Below are 13166 nucleotides of genomic sequence, written 5' to 3'. Positions count from 1 at the left end.
ACTTATTGTGATGATCATTTTGCCATTTACACAAATATTGAATCAGTAGGTTATACACCTGAAACGAATATAATGTTTTATGCCAATTATACTGTGATTAAAAGAGAAAAGATGAGTACATAAGACTAGTCCTATGGGGATATAAAATCCATGTGAGAGCACCAGACAGAGTAAGTATGACAGGGAAGCTAGGCGGGAAGGTGTGAAGTCTGCCATTCTCTCTGAAGACCTAAAAACTGGCCAACACCTTCGTGAAGACATTTTCTGAACATTCCTTCTGTCAGAGCCCAGCACGGTGACGTAAAGATCCCTCAGGTCTTCTTCCCAAAACCTGTTATACGTGCACTGGCCTCCTGAGGAAATATTCTGACAGTGCTTCAGTCAATCATTCTTCACTATGAAGTCACAAAACAAAATACCTTGTACAAATAGCTCACCCAATCTTCAGTCCAGTATTTCTAATAAATTACAGGACATATGCAACTGCATGTTCCACTTTTATCTCGGTCTTAATGTTTGCAAAATCAAGTTCATCCATTTCCCAGTTGTAACCAATGTCTGTTCCTCCGGTGTTTATTTTTCCTGTCTCCCAAGATTAAAATCTTGATGATGTCACCAGGACTCTCTTTGCACTTTGCCCCTCCGACTGAATCAAGGCCTGTCAAGTACTTAGAAGAGCCTCTTGCCCATACTTGGAATTGAAAAGTATGTTGCCAAAGAAAACAGATCAATGAAGAAATAAACTTGATCTTCTTTGAAATAACTCTTCTTTCTATTCCCCTTTACTTTTATTTATTTATTTTTTAAAATATTTTATTGATTTTCTACAGAGAGGAAGGGAGAGGGAGAGGGAGTTAGAAACATCGATAAGAGAGAAACATCGATCAGCTGCCTCCTGCACACTCCCCACTGGGGATGTACCCGCAACCAAGGTACATGCCCTTGACCGGAATCGAATCCGGGACCCTTGAGTCCGCAGGCTGACGCTCTATCCACTGAGCCAAACCGGTCAGGGCTCCCCTTTACTTTTAACATACCCTACTCTTTGACACCCATTCTGTAAATATTTATTAGTGCCTACCATATGCCATGACAAACGATGGAGTTATTGCAACGAACAAAATAAAAGTACAAGCTCTCCTGTAGCTCACATTCAAATAGAGAAAGGCATGTATTAAAGAATCAAATATAACATATTTAAATCCCTTATCTGAAAACGTAAATCAAAAGGGCTCTAAAAACTGAAAGTTTTTACTTAATTCATAGGTTAACCAAACATAAATTGAACTGACATAAGACTATGTTCTGCACTTATTTCACTTTTGGAGAGGTACCTGAATCAGCTTGGTTGCTGCATGGTATATATTAAAGGCATTTGTATCACTCTCAGTCTGCTCTGCTAGGGCTTCCATTACAGAATACCACAGACTGGATGGTTTAAGCTATAGAAAATATATATTTTTTTCACAATTCTGGAGGCTGGAACTCCAAGATCAAAGTGCTGGAAGGGCTGGTTTCTGGTGAGTTCTCTCTTCTTGCCTTGCAGAGAGCCACTTTCTCAATATGTCTGTACACGGCCTTTTGTTGCATGTCCACTCTTGGTATCTCTTCCGAATCTTATAAAGACACCAGCGTTATCAGATTAAGGGCCTACACTTATAATAACCTAGTTTAACCTTAATTACCTCCTGAAACCCTTTATTCCAATACAGTCGCATTGGGGTTAGGGCTTCAAGATATGAATTGGGAGGAGGAGGGAAGGGCATGACACAATTCAGTCTATTAACAATTACTTTTTCAAAATCTGGAAAAGACTCTGAATTCTAAACATATCTGACTCTAAGAGTTTTGGCTATGGTACTGTAAAAACCTGGTAGTATGTCAAATAGTAATAGGTGTGTAGAGAAGAGTTTAAGCCCAGAGTGCTGGTGGCAGTACAGTTTGAAGTATACCAATCAGGGAAACCCTCCCTCAAAAGGGATAGTTGAGCCAAGCTCTGAAGGAGTTAAGGGAGTGGATCATATCTGAGAGAACAGCATTCTAGGCAGGGGGCCACCAAGTTCAAAGACCCTTAGATAAGGATAGAGCAGGGTGGCGGAGGAATAGAAAGGCTGCCAATGTGACTGAATTGGTGAGCTAAGGGAGAAGTAGTGGATGAGATCAGGAGATACAAACCACTTCGCCCTTCACTGACCATTGCAATGCAACTTGGTTTTTAATGAAGTGAAATGAGAAAGCAGCAGAGAGTTTTGAATAGAGGAATGGCATGAATGAATTACGGTTTAAACAGGATCACAGTGTGTGGCAGGTTTCCAAAAGATACTGCCACCAATCAATGCCTTCCCTCCATGAACAAGCATGGCAACATTACCCATCGAGAGAGAGAGAGAGAGAGAGAGAGAGAATATTAATGTCTTCACCCCTTGAATCTGGGAGGACCTTCTGACTTGCTTTTCCAATAGAATGAGACAAATGTGACAGCCTGGGAATTCCATACCCAGGCTTCTTAAGAGCATCTGAAGCTCCTATTTCTTATTTGATAGAAGCTGGATATTATGTAAGGAGTCTGACAACCGTGAGAACATCATGCTGTAAGAAAGCCCAATTTAGCTGGTGGAAACGCCAAGTGGAGAAGGAATCAGATAACAGCCACAGCTGAGAACCCATATATATTACCCAATGTCTTAAGCCATCTCAGACAGTTCTTGAGTTTTGGAGTCATACCAGCTGAGACCATAGACATTGTGGAGTGAAGACAAGTCGTTGCCTTTTTTATTTTCTGTCCAAATTTCTAAGCTGGAAACCTTGAACAAATTTGGGGGTAGTTTATTACATAGCAATTAAGAACCGGCACTAAAATTAATATGAGACCAGGTGGTGGAGAAACACCTGAAGAGAAGCAAGGGCACTGATGAAATTATTATCAGAGAGAGGGCTACTCACCTATATAAATAAAAGCCTTATATGCAAATTGTCCCCTCGGGAGTTCGGCCAGGAGACTGGGAGTTCGATCACTTGCTAGGATGTGCGCTGACCACCAGGGTGCGGCACAGAATGAAGGAAGGCCCCAGCCGGCAGCCGGAAGGGGCCTCTAGTGTTATATAATAGTAAGATGTTTGGCAACACTGTCACCAGCAACAATACAGAATTAAGGAAATGTACTCATGAACTATGGACATGCTTAAGATTTCTAAATGTGAAAACTGACTTCGTTTAGCTGCCTAGGATTAATTACAGGAAGAGAAAGATGAACTGAAATGTTCAGCAGAATTTAGAGGAAATCGGGACTTGCTAGGTTGGAAACGAAAATTTATTGTCCTGCTTGCTTGTCTAGTCAGCAAAAGATTCTTAAAGGAAGAAGTCATTTTAGGGCAAAAATCACATCCAGGGGTCTACTAGCACCATGTGCTCTCAGGTGAAAGATCAAATCAAATATGTGGTTGGGGAAAATCTCTTCATGAAGACCTCAGAAAGATTTAAAATGTAGTGCCTCGTAGGCTCTGTCAGGGAGACAGAAGCGCCTCTAAAACCCCAAGGGCTCGTCCTTCAGCATTCTGACTTGCAGCCAAAGTCAAGAGGAGCCTGTGTTAAGAGTTTTGTGGGTATGTCTTTTTCTCAAGGAATGAAAAAATGTACAGGAAGCTCCCAATATTTATAAGAAAATTTTCCTATAATTTTAATTACCACCAGCTAAACAAAAGGGAGAACACAAAAGGTCTCTAGATTCCTAACTCTATGAACACGAAGCAGCCTTCTCAACTGCTGACAAGAGCTATCTCTCATGGACAAAGAAGAGGAAAGCCTTTAACTTTCCAGCCAGCCCAGCTGAGTTGCCAGATAGATGAGCTGAAGAAAACTTCTTGAATGTTTCTCCCCAGCAACCTAAGAAGAACCAACCAGCTGAAGGTAGCCCAGTTGCACAATAATGACAAATTATTGTGCGTTGTTTTTTTTAAGTTATCATTCTCAGGGATTTTTTTTTGTTTTATTTGTCAGGTGGGTTTGTGTTGGTTTTTATTATTTAATGAAGGCAGAGCAGAAACAGGTTAAACATTCTGGCTCTTGTGTTGTATTGAGAAGAAGGTTGGGTGGAGGGTGAAATGTAGCAACAGGGAGACCCACTCTTGCAATAATTCCATGAGATATGATATCAATGGCTGGAACGAGGTGGCACAGTGAAGGGGCTGACAAGGTCAGATGTGGGAAACAGTTGGAAGGCACAGGTAAATGGGTTAGTGGAAGATTAACGTGAGGTGTGAGAAAAAGAGACGTCAAGGGCAAATCCAAGATTCATTGATTAACTGTCTCTGCACCTAAAAATATGGAATTACCATCAACTGAGATCGGGAAGACAGTGGGAGGAGCAGTTTTGGGTTAAGTCAGGAATCTGCTGAGTACTAGATATCTAATCAGGGATGTTGAAAGACTGTTGGGTCTGGAGTTCAGAGAGAAGTCATGATTGGAGATATAAATATAGCAAGTATCGTGTATGAAGACATTAACAGCCAAGAGACTGAATAAGGTCACCAAGGGAGTGAGTATAGACAGAGAAAAGGCCTAACACTGGGCCCTTGAACTTCTCTATTTAAAAGGGTAGGGGGACAAAGAACCAGTAAAGGAGACAGATAGATGCTGGTGAGGTAAAAGGAAGTAAGAAGGTATTCCAAGCCAATCCAGAACTCTAGGGGTATGCACAGGTGGGAACCAAGCACTGACCACTGCATTTAGCATGGGGGTTCTTAGAACCTCTGACAAGTACATTTTTAGTGGAGCAGTGGGGACCACAACCTGGCTGGTTCAAGAGAGACTAAGAAGAGAGAAATTGGTGACAGAACTGAATTGACTTTGAAAATTTTCTACAAAATGGGGACAGAAAAACTAGGTGGTGGCTGGAGAGAAGCATGAAGGTTTTTTTGTTTTGTTTTGTTTTAATGGGAAAAAAATATATATCATGGCTATATAGTGATTGGAAAGATCCACCACAGAGAGAAAAGTAGTGATGGTGTAGAGAAAGGATGAATTATTAGAGCTATGCCCTTGAGCAGGTGATAGGAAGGAGACTACACACCTGGAAGACTGCCATGAATTTATGGCTAGTTCCCTTACCTCTAATGTGTTTTTTCCTCAATAAATGTTACCCCAGACCAAACTTCCTAAAATACTGCTCTTATTATAATACTAGGGGCCCAGTGCGGGAAGATTCATGCACTGGGGGTGGGTGCCTCAGCCCGACCTGCACCCTCTCCAATCTGGGAGCCCTCAGGGGAGCCCTCTCCAATCCGAGAGTTTCTGTCTGTCTTTGCAATCATATAAGCGAATTGTCTGAGACCCCCAACCCAGTTTGGTTTGTTGCTCACAGAATAATAGAGGCTTTTTTTTTTTTCTTTGCTTCATTGGTGAAGATTTCCTGGAAGTTTTAGGATCTCTTCCCTTTAATTTTTCCTAGACACTCTGATTTTAATTATGTCTCTCACCTTTGCTTTCCCGCCATCCCCCACCGCAACAGTAACTTGCTCCAGGCTCACTTTGCTCTAGTGTCTAGGAGATCCATCTGCCACCAGAACTATGATTCCCAGCATTCCTGGTGCTCCCCGTGCTCTGGGCTTCCACTTCAAGTCCTGGGGCTGCCACCAGAACTACTATTCCCAGAATTCCTGGTGCTCCCTGCACTCTTGGTTTTCCCTTCTTGCTCTGTCTCGGTCCCATGGCCTCCCACTCTGCCAAGTCCTCCAAGCCGCCAGCTCTCCCTCTCTGCTCTCCGTCTGGCAGCGTGGGGAGCCAAATTCCCCAAGCTGCTCCACTCTCTGCTGGCTCTCCTGCTCTACTCTCTGCCCGGCACCTGTGTATGCAAATTAACCCGCCATCTTTGGCAGGTTAATTTGCATACTCATTCCTGATTGGCTGGTGAGCGTAGCAGAGGGAAGGCCAATTTACATGTTTCTCTTTTATTTTATAGGATTGTAACATTGGTTTTGCTATATTACTTATGTTTGTTACATGTTTTACATTCCTCTGCTTAGCTGTCAAGCTGTTGGATGACCTGACTTACTCTCACTGAAGTCAATAAAAGTCAACTATGTGACCTGCCCTTGGCTGGGCATACAGGCCACATTGTCCTATCTTTATTTAAAACATAACTACAGAGACAAACACATAATAAGATGAATTTACAGAGACGAAAGCTATTATAGGGGAACGCAGACAGCACCAAATACATTCATATAAGGGAGAAAATCGTTCAGCCTGGGCAGTAGAAGGGACAGCAAAAGCTCCAGAGGGTGGGCATTCTGAATAGGATGCAGGAAAGCTAACAAATAGCAAGTGTGTCTAGAGCCCAGAGAAAGTGTGACCAGAGCTGAGGACTGGAAGAGACTAGGCTGCAAAAGCTATCCAAGCCCCCAAACCTGGCTGGCACCTATTCTCACCCCCACCCTCTAAGCAGGTGGGGGGTGGGCAGTAAGTATGATTAGAGACCTTCAAAGCGAAGTGCAGGCACTCCTGGGGAAGCTGGCAGCTTTTCAAGCTCTTATGGGCATAGAGAGCTCTATAGAAACCTATTTCCAGACTCACTATTTTATCAGTGATATGCCTGAAATATGCCTGAGGCAAGCACATTTCTAGCAAGTTCTCCTTTCCCTCTTCCCCTTTCATAATCACTCTCTTCCCATTTTATGAAAAGAGAGGCATCTCCCCCCACATCCAGAATCTCACCCTGCCTCTTGCCAAACGGAGGGGCAATCTGAAAAAGGGATGTTAGGAAAACCCTTTCCAATCAAAGCCTTGATCGCAACACCACCCATATCTACATCTATACACATATACACTTCCAATATAGTTTAGTTTTATGCCTAATAATTTCTTACCAAAGTTAATGAGTTGTTTTGGTTAACTGCATACTAATAATATTTAAAGTAACATAAATAATAGTTTTCAACAATAAAATTCTTAAATGACTACATTTCAATACTTATTTTTGTTGCTGCAGAGGATGGAGGAAGTCAAAGAAATTGGAAAGCTATATCATAAGATTTCTAACTGTAACATGTTTAATTAAAGAATAATTATTTGAAAATTTCAGAAGTCCGTGCTAACCATGTGCAAGGGGAGAAATGACACAAGAGGTTCTTGAATGTGTCACTGGTTTCTCTCCATGTCCCTGTGATAAGTAGAGCTTCCCCCCTCCCCCACCTTACAAGCATCATATATTCTTTTTCTAGGATCATTTTCAGTTTCAATTCCTTTATCTGAGTAAACACTTTCTGTCATTCTCCTGATCGTCCCTGCATCTTGTCAGCATTGGGGGAAGAAGTAATTGTGTATTATTTGAACATGATCAGCTAATAGGGACTCAGAGTTCTTGGTCCATTTTTTTGTGGTCTACATACAGTCCTCTGCTCTTCTGAAAACGACTGGCAAGACACCAATAGACTCAAAGTGGAAAAAAACACTGGAAAATATATGCATACAAATACCCGCCTCCTGATATAAAATATGTACAAGTGAGACCAAAGAGCCTCTTATTTTCTATTTCTGATTCCAGCACTAAATAACTTCTTTTTTTAAAAAAAAAAAAAAAAAAGGAAACCATTCCTTGACATAGAGCAAAGTAATAAATGTAATAGTTATAACACATTCCAGTACTAGCTACAACCCCAGGTGTTCTCTCAACTCTCCTATGGGATTTTCCCATCCAATCCATCAAATAGGTAGCAGCAAGCACTTAGGCAATGTTCAGTCTCAACAGTCTCATGCACTAATCTGTAATTACTAAGTAAATTAATCCAAGAGCTAATACTGAGCTGAAGAAAAAAGCTGCCTTTTTGCCAAGCATCATACCTTAAATCTTTCTGAAAGCAGACTTCCCAAACGGCTGACTCTACCGCCTCAGTTGTGATAGAATGGGAAAGTCTTCTGTCCTGATCTCCCCATGAATCCCAGGCTTCTGTTTGGATGGATGAATAGACAGGTAGATCAATAGATAGAAACATATAGATCAATCCACATTTGCCCACTACTTATCAAGCTCTGTCAGCAAAAACTGGTAAAAATTAGACAAATGTTTTCATTCAGGAACCATAAAGGAAATGTCTCCAAATAACCAAACACATATAGACACTCCTATGAATATTATCTGGTCATAAAGGCCATCCTTAAATATATCATCAATAATGTCAATCATGTAAGAACCATGTAAGCATGGCTTTAAACCCAACATTCTATTATAACCCTGCATCCAAATGCAATAGGGGTTGACTGTCACTGTCAAATTGTGGGAAGTATTTCTATGGAAATAATATCATCCTTCATAAATACCAGTGACCAAATCTGTCTGGGTTCAAATCCCAGCTCTACCACCTTTTAGCTGTAACTTGGGGGAAGTTATTAAATTATGCTATGCTTCCATTTCCTGAGCTACAAAATACAATCCTTACCACCACATAAGTTTATTATGACAATTTAAAAAAATACATCCATTCTTGGAACAACATCTGATACATAATAAGAACTCAAAAAATTACCTAGGATTAGTATTATTTCCCATAATTCAAGTTGTGGGCCCAAAGACAGTATTCTGTATTATCATTACCTAACCTTTAAAAGAATAGTTACAGAATGAGCAAAACTTAACAGTAAGGAGAAGAAAAAAGGAGAGTCTTCTAAATTTTAAAATGTTTTAAAAAGTGTTTTGGGTCCAAGACCCATTTAAAAAGCTGATTAGAATTATGGGCATTTCCCTTGGAAAAATCCACTTATACACAAATTTCAGGACTTCCTTCACAGTCTTCCTGAAGTTTACTCAGAGCCAGCAAACCTGAGGACCCCCTAGGGCTTAAAACCCGCCAGTTATCAAACTATTTCAATAAACTTTAAACTGCTATTTCTCCCATCCTCCAAAGAAGTTTATAAACATGCAATTCATTGACAAACATGTTTTGTGATACAGATGTTCACATTTACATCTGAATCTCATGGATTAAAACAAAAAGCATCACATTGTTTTTCTTAAGCCCACCGGGAATCTGTAGGAAAATTCCAAATTCCAGAACTACAGCTTCAAATCAGGTTCTGGAGTTCCCCCTCCATCCACATCAGCAGAGCAGTGAATGCAAATGTTAAAAAACTGTTTTGGGTCTGAGACCCATTTAAACAGCTGAGTAGAATCCTGCGAACACACGGCCTATTACAGCTTCTGGACCAGTGGCCAGCCCACCTCCTTTCTGCCCCTTTGTCCCAGAGCAGAGGGCTGCAGGGAAGGTCATTCTGACTACGACTAAAACTTTGAGAACACAAAGCAGAGGAAGAACTATAAGAATATGACATTAAAACACTACCGTAAAAAACTTCAGAACTTTCTGACACTTCTTAACTATAGCAAGGAAATTTTTAAATTTTTCATCACTTTTAAAATCTAGAGTGACTACTACTTTGTCATATATATATATATATATATATATATATATATATATATATAACATTCTTTCTTTAGTACTTCCTCCTTCTGTCTACCATACCCACTAACCCGGCTTTTTTTTTTTTTTTTTTGAAATATATTTTATTGATTTTTTTACAGAGAGGAAGGGAGAGGGATAGTTAGTTAGAAATATCAATGAGAGAGAAACATCGATCAGCTGCCTCTTGCACACTCCCTACTGGGTATGTGCCCACAACCAAGGTACATGCCCTTAATGGGAATCAAACCTGGGACCCTTGAGTCCACAGCCTGACGCTCTATCCACTGAGCCAAACCGGTTAGGGCCTGACCTGGCTTTTTAATGAAAGGGCGGGAGTTTGAAATTGCATCTGTATTGCCCAGTTCACCCAGCAGGGTGCTGTAACATCCAGACTGAATAAAGCCTCTGTGGGCACATGGACAAGATGAAGATGCCTATCAGCTACAAATTGACACCATCACCAGTGTCATGGCATGAGGAAGAAGCTGTATTATAGAATGGTACCCCTGAAGCCTATATAATTTTATTAACCAATGTCACCCCCAGTGCATTCAATAAAAAAGAAAGTAGCTTTAAAAAAAAAAAAAAAAAAACACACACACACACAGTGGAAAATAATAGCTAGTGACAACCACTTCACTCCTAGTTTCAAAACTTCTGACTCACTATTTAAGAATCTGTTATAAGCATCATTGAAGAGTAACCTTACCTTATACATGCACGGAAGTTAACAAACCCTTAAGTGCATGGGATTACATAGTTAAATTCAAATAAATTGTATACACTTGCAAAGGCAGTCTCAATAACACTTGAAAATAATAACTGGAATTTAATTTAAAACCACCTTGAACAAGGATTTGAATGAAATGCAAATCCCCTGCATTTCTTCCAAGTTTCTCATACTGCTTTTCTGAGAGACAGATGTCTTGTCCAGGGTTGGAACTGAAAATACAGGCCCAGGTCTGACTGCCAAAAGTGACCATTCCTGCAAATTCCTCTCCCTGGAAGGCAAGGTTCCCGATCAAAGAAAAGGAGGGGAATTTGATTTTGCCAGCAAAGGTACAGACAGTCCTGTGTGTTCGCGCGCGCGCAGGCCTGCAGGGGGTTTGGGAGGGATCAGGGAAGAAGCGGGAAGATGCAGTACCTTTCTTGAACTTTCTTAGCTCAATGGGGTGAGAAACTCAGCGCTTGGTGCAGCCAGACGCCGTCTTCTCTTTGAACCTGCGGCTTGGCGAGGGCGGTCAGGCGCACGTCACTGCTCTCCGCCAACCCACCCTGGCGTCTCACCTGCAGCTGGCGACACGCAAAGAGAGGAGCGCACTAGGGAACCCGCGCGACGGCCAAGTGACCAGCAATCTGCGCTCCTCTGGAAGCGGAGGATGGCGAGAAGAGGCCACCAGAGAAATAAAGGGCCAGAAGGTGAAAAATCTCTGCACGAAGTGCAAGTGGAAACTGAAGTCACAGTCTAGTGCTCCCTAGAAGAGGGCGGGGCAGCCTGTCGGGGAGCCGGGTGGGTCCAGCTGGAGGTGGGAGGGGTCCAAGGCGGAGATTGTTGGGGGAAATTCTAACGGCCTTTCAACCACCCACACCTCCCTTCCCAAAGCGGAGAGGCTGAACTCTGTACCTCCATCGAGTCCGGGCTGCTCGGTGAGGGGCTGCAGGTGGCGCAGCCAGAGGGCACGGCCACCCGACTGCCTTTCCTTTCGAGCTACGGCGCCGCCGGAGAGCGAGTGAACCGGGTGAGCGCTCTGAACTCCAGGAGTCCCAACCCCCCAGCGAAAACAAAAGTGAAAGAGAAACGGGTGGGGAGCAGAAGCGAAGATAAACACCCAGGGCGATGGGGGAAGGGTGAGATGGCAGTTCCTGGATAACTGCCCAAGACGTCGCGGCTGCCCTTTCCCTCGGGTTGGTGCGCCGGTCAGGTTTCTGGCACGACCGCGCGCAGGGGCGCAGAACCTGGAGGGGTCTTGGGAGGTGGTCGGAGAGCTCTGGTCTCCGGCTTCGGGCTTCGGCCGGTACCCCCTTGGGCACCTGCAGATAAAGCGCGAGGCGAGGGCCCGGAGCTCACCTACCGCGTCTGCGGAGCCAGGCAGGGCCCCACAGAAGCCTGGAAACCCGGGCGTGGTGCGCGCCCAAGCCGCCCCAGGAAAGGGGGAATGTGTGGATCGCAAGGAGCGGCTTCTGCAGACCAGCCACCTTGGCTCGCCGGCAGAGCAAGGTAGATGAAGGAAGGCTCTCAGGTCTTAAAGAGGAAATGTTGGGTAACTACTTTGTCCGAGGCAGTTGGCACGGAGACTGAACTTGAAGGGAATGAGTCTGTCTGCTGATGGAGTGCGAAGTCGAGGATAAACGTTGCACGTGGCCCCATTTCATGGGATCCTGTGCAATTTTATGATGGTGGTATTTCATTGTTGAGGCTAAGGGAGCTGCGGGCCAGGGTCCGGAGGAAAGGCCTGGCGCCCAGTTTTGGAAGCCCTTTGCAGGGAACCTTGCTCACTTGTGAGCCACCGAAAATCCCTCATGGAAGGTCCTCCACCAAAGTTTCCAGGGTTATGTCATAGAAAAAATGATAAGGCTCCCTGGAGCTTAGTAAAATATGTGTCTGACTCAGTGTATTCCATATCATCCTGCCTGTTAAAAATAAAATGGAAAAATATTAGAAGTGATTTAAATATGAGGTGGCGTAAAGTTCTACATAAAATCATTTCATATCTTTATGAAAAAAGTTGACCTCTAGATACTCACTATCAACAAAATAAGTGAAATGTCAAAATGTAAAAAAAGGGTTTTTTTACACTCATTCAAAATTTCACCATAGTTGGAAATGAAACAATCATTCTTTTCTGTCCAAGACAAGGTAATGTTCCATTTTCTCGTGATGATGCTAATGATTTCAAATCTGAAGAGACTTTTTCATAGCAAAATGCTGAAGTTCCGATTTGGATTGGCAGCATGAGCACGCTCTGTGAAAGCCTGCATCTGGTTTGGAGTCCGTTGCAAAAGATATGGCAGCCTCCAAAGGACTAAAGTGTGTGTCTATGTGAACATAGAGATGAGGGATGGAGAGATGGATCTGTGTCCCGAGCCTCAACTTGGAAGCCAGCAGAGCTCCATGAGCTCCCTGCAAAGTGAATTCGTGCTGTACCCCTTGTGATCAATGCTGTTGAGTGCTCTGCAGCGGGTGGCAGGAGTAGATGTGCAGACAGTAAGGCCCCTCACTGGCTATCCAACCCTCAGTACCAAGTAGCAGAGCCAGAGAGGGCTGCTGCCAGAGGAGGTTTTTTCACATCCTAACTCCGGCTGCGTTTGGGCTGCCTGGGAGAACTGGACTCTGCTCTTCGCTGCGCTCACTGGCTCAGGGGCTCCAGAACCTTGTCAGCTGTCTCCAGTGCTGAGGGGAATCAGTGGCTGACAGTGCACTCTGCGCATAGGGCCATCTTGAATGTTCTAAGCTACTGAAAATTTTGGACAACACTGAAACTGATGGGAATTTTCTTCCTAGAGCTGAGCTTTAAAGCACCAGCTGAGTACATAGATTAATAAGATTGGTCTCAAATATTGATCGAGCTTACAAAACAGGCGGATGAAATAGAATACATGTAGTCAGATTGGGGAGATAAAATAGCATAAATAACAATAAAGTGAAATGGAAAATGATTATAGCCATAAAACATGCTTTGCTCTACCACTTGCCTGCCAACTATATAGGTCAAT

General features: G+C 43.1%; 1 protein-coding gene across 9 annotated transcripts in view; it reads right to left on the bottom strand.

Moving 5' to 3' along the window:
• IL15 (interleukin 15) overlaps positions 1–11219 on the bottom strand; it is a 61950-nt gene extending 50731 nt beyond the window's left edge. For 5 of the 9 annotated variants that reach the window (XM_036313909.1, XM_036313908.1, XM_036313903.1 and 2 more), the window contains exons 1-3: positions 11077–11219; positions 10597–10745; positions 7837–7942 (exon numbers count right to left, since the gene is read on the bottom strand). The gene's annotated coding sequence lies outside the window, so the exon portion shown is untranslated. The remainder of the gene's footprint in view (positions 1–7836; positions 7943–10596; positions 10746–11076) is intronic. The other 4 variants (XM_036313904.1, XM_036313911.1, XM_036313905.1 and 1 more) reach the window with 3 other exon arrangements.
• Between the last annotated feature and the right edge of the window lie 1947 nt (positions 11220–13166).

This window comes from Myotis myotis, unplaced genomic scaffold (assembly GCF_014108235.1).
Source record: "Myotis myotis isolate mMyoMyo1 unplaced genomic scaffold, mMyoMyo1.p scaffold_m19_p_6, whole genome shotgun sequence".
Taxonomy (NCBI): Eukaryota; Metazoa; Chordata; class Mammalia; order Chiroptera; family Vespertilionidae; genus Myotis; species Myotis myotis.
Note: the sequence above shows the minus strand (reverse complement) of the source record. Positions and strands in the feature narration are given on the sequence as shown.